Source organism: Nansenia antarctica (assembly GCF_963989245.1).
Source record: "Nansenia antarctica genome assembly, chromosome: 16".
NCBI lineage: Eukaryota > Metazoa > Chordata > Actinopteri > Argentiniformes > Microstomatidae > Nansenia > Nansenia antarctica.
Window position 1 is genome coordinate 1881672 of NC_137686.1, and position 12059 is coordinate 1893730.

The following is a 12059-nucleotide window of genomic DNA, read 5'->3' on the forward strand; positions in this document are numbered from 1 at the left end:
GCCACCTCAGTCATCCATGTTGGTGCCACCTCAGTCATCCATGTTGGTGCCACCTCAGTCATCCATGTTGGTGCCACCTCAGTCATCCATGTTGGTGCCACCTCAGCCTTCCATGTTGGTGCCACCTCAGTCATCCATGTTGGTGCCACCTCAGTCATCCATGTTGGTGCCACCTCAGTCATCCATGTTGGTGCCACCTCAGTCATCCATGTTGGTGCCACCTCAGTCATCCATGTTGGTGCCACCTCAGTCATCCATGTTGGTGCCACCTCAGTCATCCATGTTGGTGCCACCTCAGTCATCCATGTTGGTGCCACCTCAGTCATCCATGTTGGTGCCACCTGGTAGCGGACCATAAGAAGACATAGGCCTCATTTCTTTAAATGAAAAAGTAGGCTCAATAAAATCCATTCCATGGAGATACATTCCCGACAATTTAGTTAACTAAAGAAATGAACAGAATTTAAATCAACAAGATCATCTTGATAGCTGCATAGTATGTGCTATCATTCAGGTTTGGGTGTTGGGGTTTTTCTAGCTTCACCCAAAAACTAGACTCCATTTGACACTCACGATAATTTTTGATCTGATTAAATATTCCTGTGCACCTTCAAACGTGTTTAGTGCTGACTAAGATGTACTGAAGTAACAGTTATATTGTTGGGTGGAGAGGATTTGGTTGGAGGTTTACTAACGGTTTATGGTATTCCTCCCCTAGTTGACCCTCGCTACTCAGGTCCTGCATGGGTTTTTATTTAGGAAGTGGCTTTTGATACTGTAACCAGGGAGTAGCTAAAGGACTGTAGAATTTAGGAAGGGCTGGTTATCTAACTAACTCGGAGCTAAATCGGCAGTGTAGGAGGATAGAGGCAGGGGGCGCCAGCAACCCTTTAGACTAGCATTACTAGCATTAGCATTAACATTAGCTAACAGACAACTAAACACACAGCAATGTAGCAAATATGAACAAACACATTTATTTATACAAATGATATATACATCCCCATATATACTCCCTCCCCGCCGGCCACACACACACACTCAATCACTCACTCACACACAGTACCTGGCCTGAAAAGGCTTAGAGTCCCGGACTGAAATGAGCGCGTTGAGGCCTGGTTGGAGCTCGCATGTGCTTCGAGGAATGCAGCAGACAAGGGGGGGGGAGTGACGTTGCAACTCGAAGGGAAAGGGGCTTCTTCGTAGTCAACGACGAGGTGTGAATGGCTCAGGTCCGGTGGTCCACGGTAAGCTCCGGGGGAGTCAGCGGTCGGTCGCAATCCACCTCGTGGAGGCGACGGCTCTGTCCAGCTTGGGTCTCGCTATGCGCCAACGTTAGCAGCCGGCGGCTAGCAAGGCTGGCTAACGGGGACACAGCTAAACGGGCTAGCGCTGCCAACTCAACAAACTCCGAACTCCCGCGGTGCTGCGGGTAGCCAGTGATTCACTACTAACAGTCGAGGTTAAAGGCAGGTCTCTAAATGACTCGTGTTGTCTTCGGTCTCAGCACCGTGTGCGTTTACTGATCCACCATCTTTGTCTCACATTCGGTTCCTTCTGCTTCTTCTTCTTCACTCTCGTCACTCTAACGCACAGACCACTTCCGTCGCTATATATACCAACCGAACATACATCCGGTCACGTACGCCAATCATACATCCGGTCACGTACGCCAATCAAAACCACGCCCACTAATCTGGCGCTTGCACAATACTAAACAAATCTAAGACAGAACTTATACAATTACAATAACAATACATACACCTTCATGAGAAACGTACATGAATAGTATGGAAAATAATAAAGGAAATAACAGGGGCAAAATAGGGCTGATTTGGGGAAACTAACTGGCTCTAAATTGTGGGCCTTCATAACAGCCGCCCCATGAAACCCTCGGTTTCATTTAACTATGGAAGGCACACTGGCTAGGCTGCTCTAGCAGCGTGAGGTATGAGGTGATAGTGTCCTTTGTAATTTGAGGGAGCTCAATCAGGCGTGCCACAGGTCGGGTGTAAGTGCGACCACCAACGTCCACGATGGCCGTCCGCACCCTTCCATCCGGACCCGGCAGGACCTTGGTCACTCTGCCTGTCTGCCAGGCGGCGCGTGGAAGGGACTGGTCGATCACCAGTACCACGGCACCTTCGGACAAGTTGTCTCTCTCCCTCGTCCACTTCTGCCTGACTTGCAGGGTCGGCAGGTAGTGCAGTATGAACTGCCTCCAAAACTGGTCCGCGAGCACCTGGCTGTGCCTCCACCATCTTCTTCCGGTGAGCTCTGCAGGGTCGTAGACTACCTGAGGCAGTGCAGAGTCTCGCCGCCCCATCAGCAAGAAGTTGGGCGTAATGGGATCCAGATCTGCTACATCACTGGAGGTATAGCCTAGGGGCCGGGAGTTCAAGATGCCCTCAATCTCTGCTAGTACAGTCTCGAGCACCTCATCGGTAGGCACCTTCTGTCCGAGAATGGTACGTAGGACGTTCTTTACTGAGCGAATCTCCCGCTCCCAGGCTCCCCCGAAGTGTGGAGCATTTGGGGGGTTGAACTCAAACTTCACTTGCTGGGAGGCGAGTCTGTCACGGGCCTCCTCAGTCATCGCAGCGTAGCTCGCCCTCAGCTCGGCCTCACCACCGACGAAGTTGGTGCCTCTGTCCGACCGGAGGGTCTTAGGGGTCCCTCGCCTGGAGGTGAACCTCTTGAAGGACATGAGGAAGCTGTCGCTTGTGAGCTGGTGCAGAACTTCAAGGTGCATTGCTCTCGTCGTCAGGCACGTGTAGATGATGCCCCACCGCTTTTCGGAGGCTCGCCGGTTTCGGACTAGGAGTGGCCCGAAACAGTCGACCCCAGTAGAGTGGAACGGAGCCTGTCTCAGTCGCAGCCGGTCCTCGGGCAGATCGGACATCATGGGCTGCGGCGGCGTGGCTCGCCACCTCTGGCAGTCCGAGCAGGACCTTTGATATCTCCGTACCGCCTCCCGTCCATGGAGTATCCAGAATCTCCGTCGTACCTCCGCGAAGACACGCTCTCCACCCGCGTGCTGCACTTTGTCATCATGGTGCTTGATGACCAATCTGGTGACCTGATGCTTAGTGGGAAGCACGATGGGATGCTTCGTGTCTAGGTCTAGATCTTGAGCGCGGCGCAGTCTGCCACCCACGCGAATGAGAACACCGTCGAGCTCTGGAGCTAAGCCGCGGAGTCTACTGTCCGAGGGGATCGGCTTCCCTTTCTCGAGACACTCCAGCTCTCGGGAGAAGGCATCCTGTTGGGCACTCTGCAGCACCAGGAGCTCCGCCGCGGTGTAATCTTCGGCGCTGAGCGTAGTATCTAGGGGTAGACCGGCCTTGGAGCAGAACATCCTCTTCTGCAGCTCTTCGAGCGTCTCACACTCCTCTCCCGGAGTAGTCTCAGGGTCTACGACCTGGGTGGCTCCACAGAACAACGTCTTACGCAGCTCTTTGTCCTCTCTGTCTTCTGCTAACGCCGGCGTGGCTGGCCACTCTGACTCCCGCTCCTGTAGGAAGTCTGGTCCCGTGTGATACAGGTGGGGCTCAGCCAGATCCTGGAGAGTTGCCCCTCTCGTGATGACGTCAGCAGGGTTCCTCTTGGTGTCTACATAACGCCAGCAGTTCACCTCAGTCAACTCCAGAATCTCTGCGACTCGGGTGCCCACGAACACCTTATACCGACATGAGCTGGACTTCAACCACTGGAGGACGGTAGTTGAGTCTGACCACATGGTGACGCTCATCAGAGGTAGCTGGAGCTCGTCGAGCAGGAACCTTCCCAGTTGCGCGCCGTTCAGGGCAGCACACAGCTCCAGTCTTGGGATGGACTGTTGCTTTTTCGGCGCCACTCGGGAACGTGCCAGGACAAACGAGACGTGGACTTCACCTCCAAGCTCTGCCGCTCTGACGTATGCCACGGACCCGTACGCCATCTCCGAGGCGTCGCAGAATACATGTAGCGTGATGACACTCCTCTCTAGGTCCGTGGAGGGAGGGAAGTAGCTCCGCTGCAGCTTGATGTGCTGGAGAGTGGGAAGTTCCTGCTCCCAGGCCTTCCACTTCTCTTCTAGGTGACGAGGCAGAGGATCGTCCCATCCTCGTTCTTGGGCCCACAGCTCCCGGACAAGCACCTTGGCCATCGTCGTGAAGGGAGCGATATATCCCAGTGGGTCGTACTGGCTCGCTAGAGTGCTGTATATCGTTCTCATCGTGACGCGTTGGGGCTTGGCAGGCTTATTGCGATAGCGTAGAGTGTCGGTCTGGAACTGCCAGATAAGTCCGAGCGTCATCTCCTGAGCATCATCTGGTGAGTGAGAGACCCAAGCCTCGCTGCTGGTCGAGGTGGCCTCCTTCGGGAGGTCTCTGATGACTTGCGGGTCGTTGCTGGCCCACTGGCAGATCTCAAATCCACCCTCCTGGAGATGAGCACGCAGGTCCTGGACTAGCTGACGGGCTTCCGTGGCTGTCTTCGAACTGTGGAGGCAGTTGTCCACGTAAAAGCTCTTATGGACGGCGTCAAACACTCCAGGAGGTGCCGTCTCCTGCGCGGCGTGAGTCTGTAGCGCATAGGTAGCGCAACAGGGGCTGCAGGTTGTCCCGAAGGGTAGCACCTCCCACTGGTAGATAGAGGGGTCGGGGTCGCTCGGGTCCTCTCTCCAGAGAAACCTCATGAGTGGCTTGTCTTCCTCCAACATCCTGACCTGGTGAAACATTCGCTTAATGTCACCACTGACTGCGATCGGCTGCTGACGGAATCGCACCAGAACTCCCAAGAGGGCTGGGGTCAAGGTTGGACCAGGGAGAAGATAGTGGTTGAGGTTGAGCTTCCCCACCTGGTAGCTACAGTTGAAGACCACTCGGTTCTTCCCGTTGTGGTGAACATTGTGGTGCGGGAGGTACCAGGACTCGGCACTCTGGTTCGCCTCGGCTGGCTCAAGCTTCTTCACCAGACCGGACTCCGTCAGTTTCTTCATCTCAGTTCTGTAAGAAGCAGCAAGGACCTCGTCCTTCCTCATACACTTCTCAGTGCTGGTCAGACACTGTAGGACGGTTCGAGGGGATACTCGAAACTCTGGCATGGGTTCTCTTCGGAGTAGTGGTGTGACGTATCTCTTCACGCCCTGGACTTCGATACGCACTGTCTTTGCTTTAAGGAGGTCTATGGCGTAGACGTCCTCCTTTGACCGTACGTAGAGCTTCTCATTCTTGTAGGGCGCAACGTCTAGCGTCCACAGCTTCTGGACGTTGTCTAGTAGCGCCGCATTCATGGAGTCCACACTGGTGTGAAGGCAGTTGATGGTCTGCACTTCTTCGGTTCGGACATGGAGGGATGACGTAGCTCTCCCGTCTCTATCTCTCCACTCGGTAGCGCCTTGGAGGGCCCACCCAAGCGCAGTCTTAACAGCCATCGGGCAGCCTCGTGGTCCTCTCAGCGGAGGACGGAGCGACACGATCAGTGCAGCGTTGTCCGAGCCGATGAGAAGGGTTGGCTCCGCTCCTTCTATCGGATGTAGGTCTACTCGCCGTAGGTGGGAATATCTTGCGCGTAATCTCTCCAGGGGGTAGTCGTAGCGGGAGAGCGCTAGCTGGTCTGCGGTGAAGACATTCTGAAGCCGATATCTGTCCGACGGCCGCCCCGCCGGGGAGATAGAGAAGTTGATTCTCGCCCCGGTGACCTCTTTAAGGTCGCGACGTATCGTGCGCAGAGTCAGCTTCTCCTCAGTCCCTTGGAGCCCCAACTGGCGCACTGCCTCCTGGAGAAGGATGGTCCGTTCCGACCCGTCGTCTAGAACGGCGTACGTGTCGTACACAGCGTTGTTGTGGTGAAGTCGGACCTTCACCACCTTCAGTAGGACCTTGGAGCCGCTGCTCTGGGCTGGGTCTAGGTAGTAGACAGGTGTTTCCTCTTCCGGGGCGCTACCGGACCTAGGGCTTCTGGTGCCCTCCGTGGACCTGGCGAGGGAGACCTCGTGTAGGATGTTGAGGTGGACCTCCTCACAGCGGTTGCACTTTCTCCTCAAGGTGCAGTTCTTAGCCAGATGGTCGCGCCCACAGTTCCAGCACCTCTTGTTCTCCTCGAGCCACCTCTGCTTGGCCTCAGTACTCAGGTTGTTGAAGTCACTGCACTCATTGAACCAGTGCTCGCTGGTGCAGTACGGACATGGCGGTGGACCTCTCCGTCCCTTTTGAGGGGGTTGAGAGGAATCCTTTCCCTCAGGTCGGGCTTTCCTCTCTCTCCGAGGCTCCTCCTCCGTGTGCAGCACTCCTACTGGGCGTCCTCTGTTCGAGCTCGGCCTGTCCCAGCGGTCTCCCTTCTCCCTCTCCTTCTTCGGCTCAGCGTAACCCATGGCGTCTACGTTGGTGTCATGCACTTCCTCCAGTAGGAACTCCGCGAAGGCAGCCATGCTCAGACCCAACTTCCCGGGGTTACGAACGCGCTGCTGTCGCCGGAACCTCTCCTGCCGGAAGCGTGGGATCTTGCGGAGCAGCCGCTCTACGTTGGAGGTGCTGTTGATCTCGCTGGCGCCAGCTGGGCCCTGCGTCTTCAGCATTCCAACCAAGGTGTGCACGCGGAGCGCGAAGTCATCCAGCGCCCGTTCATCCTTGATGGGGGCCTGCTGTTCGAGGGCTTGCAGTTCAGCAAGGGCGTGGTTCCAGGGACGACCGTAGCGGGCATCCAAGTCGGCGAGCGCTCTGGTGTAAGGTGTCGGTGCGGAGGCATGGGCCAGAACCATGTTGTGGGCTCTGGGGTTCCTCACATGCTGAAGGAGAATCGCATATTTGTAGGACTCTGAGCAGGAGTCGTCCAAGAGCGTGTCTAGGCAGATGCGTAGTTCCACATACTGGCTCCTGTCCTCGTCCTTGAAGAAGGGGAACTTGGGTCCCTCCACCTGGGGAAACATCCTGTAGTGGATGATCGGGGCTGGAGTGACGGTCTGGGTGTCCGGCCTGCATGCCTTTTGGTTCACTGGAGGACCTAGGGGTGTGCTACGCTCTTGGGGAATGGCTCCCCTCCCGGGCAGCGACGCTGGCTCCCTCTGGGCCGCGTAGCGGTCGGGTCCCTGGTCCTCTTCCTTCAAGGTGGTCAGCTGGGCCTGTAGTTGGACAGTCATGGCGGGGGTCATGGAGCCATCGGCGGGGGGTTCAGGAGATGGCACTCGAGAGGGCCGTGCGGATGATGCTCTGGAGCTACGGGCCGACGGAGCTCTGCTGATGCACACGTCGCGCATGGTCTGCATCACTTCCTCCATCTTCTCCGCGTGCAGTTGCTCTCTCGCCATCTGGAGGCGGTCGCGCTCCATCTGGAGGCGTTCACGTTCTAGCGCCTCCTGGCGCTGCCTCTCCGCCGCGCGTTCCGCCCCCTCCATCTGGAGGCGCTCGCGCTCGAACTGGATGCGTTCCCTCTCTAACGCCTCCTGGCGCTGTCTCTCCGCCGCACGTTCCGCCCCCTCCATCTGGAGGCGCTCGCGCTCGAACTGGAGGCGTTCCCGCTCTAACGCCATCTCGGCCTGTTGGCGCATACATTCTGACAGCGCGGCACTGGAGTGCATGCTATCCGCCCCAGAGGCAGAACTGCCCACGGAAACCCTGGACCGGGAGGAAGCCACTGAACGGCAGGAGCTAGGTCTCGAGCGCGCCGTACTGGGAGGCAGATCGTTAAGGCTGAGGCCCTCCCTCTTCCGCCCGCAGGCGCTGTCAGACCGGGCCTCTCCTTCCTGCTCTTCCGTTTCTACGGCAAAACCCTGCTGTTCTGCCATCTCATCCTCAGGCTGGTGCTCTTTGATGGCTGTCTCGGTGCTAGCCACCCGCGCGCCGGCGGACACCTCGGCCTCTCCGACCACTGTATCCCGTGGAGTGCGCTCCTCACTACCACTCAGTGAGCTTTCGTGCTCAAGCTCATACTCTTGTAACCTCTGAGGCAACCGCGGGACTCTCTGTGGTCGTGGCTCTGGCTCAGGGGGCGGAGAAGGGGGGGTAACTGTCTTGTCTGGTTGGCTGCGCTCAGCCATGCTATCACTACACAACCTATCCGGCTCGAAGGACCAATTGTAACCAGGGAGTAGCTAAAGGACTGTAGAATTTAGGAAGGGCTGGTTATCTAACTAACTCGGAGCTAAATCGGCAGTGTAGGAGGATAGAGGCAGGGGGCGCCAGCAACCCTTTAGACTAGCATTACTAGCATTAGCATTAACATTAGCTAACAGACAACTAAACACACAGCAATGTAGCAAATATGAACAAACACATTTATTTATACAAATGATATATACATCCCCATATATACTCCCTCCCCGCCGGCCACACACACACACGCAATCACTCACTCACACACAGTACCTGGCCTGAAAAGGCTTAGAGTCCCGGACTGAAATGAGCGCGTTGAGGCCTGGTTGGAGCTCGCATGTGCTTCGAGGAATGCAGCAGACAAGGGGGGGGGAGTGACGTTGCAACTCGAAGGGAAAGGGGCTTCTTCGTAGTCAACGACGAGGTGTGAATGGCTCAGGTCCGGTGGTCCACGGTAAGCTCCGGGGGAGTCAGCGGTCGGTCGCAATCCACCTCGTGGAGGCGACGGCTCTGTCCAGCTTGGGTCTCGCTATGCGCCAACGTTAGCAGCCGGCGGCTAGCAAGGCTGGCTAACGGGGACACAGCTAAACGGGCTAGCGCTGCCAACTCAACAAACTCCGAACTCCCGCGGTGCTGCGGGTAGCCAGTGATTCACTACTAACAGTCGAGGTTAAAGGCAGGTCTCTAAATGACTCGTGTTGTCTTCGGTCTCAGCACCGTGTGCGTTTACTGATCCACCATCTTTGTCTCACATTCGGTTCCTTCTGCTTCTTCTTCTTCACTCTCGTCACTCTAACGCACAGACCACTTCCGTCGCTATATATACCAACCAAACATACATCCGGTCACGTACGCCAATCATACATCCGGTCACGTACGCCAATCAAAACCACGCCCACTAATCTGGCGCTTGCACAATACTAAACAAATCTAAGACAGAACTTATACAATTACAATAACAATACATACACCTTCATGAGAAACGTACATGAATAGTATGGAAAATAATAAAGGAAATAACAGGGGCAAAATAGGGCTGATTTGGGGAAACTAACTGGCTCTAAATTGTGGGCCTTCATAACAGATACCATAGATAATATGTATGTAGGTATATCATATGGTTGATACGGGAGCGTATCCCAATTCCCATAGGCTCAAAGTACGGTCAAACCCCGGGATATTTCATGCAGTACGTGCCGTCGACAGACCCATAGATATTCTAGGGAGTCGGGACCGACCACCCTGACATGACTAGGCTACACAGTTTATGGCGCACCTCGGGACGAGTTACAACTAGGCCTTCTCTCCTACTGACTGACTAGTTACAACTAGGCCTTCTCTCCTACTGACTGACTAGTTACAACTAGGCCTTCTCTACTACTAACTGACTAGTTACAACTAGGCCTTCTCTACTACTAACTGACTAGTTACAACTAGGCCTTCTCTACTACTAACTGACTAGTTACAACTAGGCCTTCTCTACTACTAACTGACTAGTTACAACTAGGCCTTCTCTACTACTAACTGACTAGTTACAACTAGGCCTTCTCTCCTACTGACTGACTAGTTACAACTAGGCCTTCTCTACTACTGACTGACTAGTTACAACTAGGCCTTCTCTACTACTGACTGACTAGTTACAACTAGGCCTTCTCTACTACTGACTGACTAGTTACAACTAGGCCTTCTCTACTACTGACTGACTAGTTACAACTAGGCCTTCTCTACTACTAACTGACTAGTTACAACTAGGCCTTCTCTACTACTAACTGACTAGTTACAACTAGGCCTTCTCTACTACGGACTGACAACGGCGATTGAAATGTATGAGCAGGGAAATTGCAGGCGCACAGGCTGCTAAATATGTTCGGTTTTGTCTCATCCGCTGTATAAATAAAAACAAACAGTCGATTTCAACTTTGTTTGTGACTGTTTTGTGAAGCCTGTGTTTTACTCATTGGGATATACAGCCTCAACTAGGCTATTCTCTTATCAGAACTCTGTAGGTAACTACCAACATATTTCGCCTCAATTATTTACCAACAGGGGTCTCCCTAATCCTAAACATTTTCAAAGCCACAATCTTCAACAGTAATACGTATTTCTTTCATTTATAACAACAGAAAACGATTTGCATAAAATGAGGTCCAATATTCCACATGCCCCAAATATTTTTTTTAAATCACTTAAAAATGTGTTGTTTTTATGACACAGACAGTGCCATGACAAGTTATACATGCAAACATGTAATGTTAATAAAGACTTAATCCCATCGACTGAATTCAGGTAAATTATGCCTGTATTTTATGCCTGTATTTTTCTTAAATACTTGACACCCAATAAAATGGGTTAGGGTTAGGAGTTGTTGGGGACATTTTATTATTATTATTATTATTATTAATACGAAATCGAAGCTTATTATATTGTTTTTTAACAGACAAAAGAGCCATCCAGGGAGTTTCCAGACTACTGGTGGTGGTTTAGCGGCACACACCTAGATACAGCCTAGACTACTGGTGGTGGTTTTAAGTCACACATCTAGGTAGGGTCTAGACTACTGTTGGTGGTTTTAAGTCACACATCTAGGTAGGGCCTAGGGAGCACTGTGGATTGGACAAAGGGTTATGCAGAGGGAGGGCAGCAAGAGACTTGCTTGGTAAAAGGACTGCAGTGAGAAGAGTGGAGGGATAGTTCTAGGTTCTAGTTCTAGAGAAGGGATACTTCTTGGTCAATATGGTTCAGACGAGGACAAACCAAGTGGTATGGGTTCATCTACGAGGACAGAGACCCCATTTGACTCTGCCATTTTATGTGATGAGGTGTCTGTCTCATCAGTGTAGCATAGCAGTTTGTATTTCAGCATATCTCATCACAACCAACTGTAGGCCTGGCCAATGATGTACAGACTGTATTTAAGCACATTCCCAGTAATGAAATCCTAGTCATTCGATCGTACATTTAGTTGATGTCTAAAGAAAACAGCTGGCAATGGAAATCCCCCAGTTGCACCGTTGGCACCCTGAGTGACCCAGGAGCAGAGTGCCATATGTCTGGCTGGTTAAATGACTTCAACAGGTGGATTATGAACACATATAATAAACAAATGTGACAGGGTCTGGTGAAAAAGTCCCCAAGTAGGGCAAGGTCATTTTCCAGTTTTTTACAGATTATGAAAGTGCATATTGTAAGCTTTCAAATGATGTTATAAAATAGTTGAAGAAGATATGTTTAGTTGAATGTTGGTACACCTCAAATCAACTACCGGAGAAAATCACTCTGAATAAAAACAGACGCGTTTGTTACCATTGCGTTGGAAGCTAAAACATCGAACATCTAACTGCATGTTTAGCACATCACAACATGCTGATCATTCAAATAGAAGACAGTTTTGCTGTTGTATATTGTTATTTTAGCATGCTCTCTCTGCCAATCACAAACCTGGTTGAATCTAACCATTGTATAAGGCTGGGTAGAGCTTGCCGATGGTAGCCCTTTCTTTGACTGATATGAATACTGGGCTAGGCAGTGACAGTGTGACAACGGACCACCGGACCTGTTTGTGGCGTCAATTTGCAAGTATATCCAGCTGCAGACATCAAATCTATCACCCGGAAACGTGATGGAGAGTGGTTGGAGCGCGTCATCATACCGCGCCTGCATATTTGCATAGACTACGTCATCGCCTTACTACTGGAAACGAAACCAAATGAACACATTTCCAATAATTTAAACCTTTTTTAAAATAGAGCAATAGAGCAATATTTCTGCTTTCCTTCATATTTTCTTCATATTTTTGACATTAGGAACAAGTTATTAGTGTGATCACGATATCCGACCTTATGTACAATCCTCATAGCTTTTTTCTGTAGTGTATGGGTTTAAAGTGCTTTTATATTCATGGGTTTAAAGTGCTTTTATATTCATTTCCCCATATCTCCACACAGTAACTCAAATAGGGTAAGACAAGACAACAATATAGAGTATACA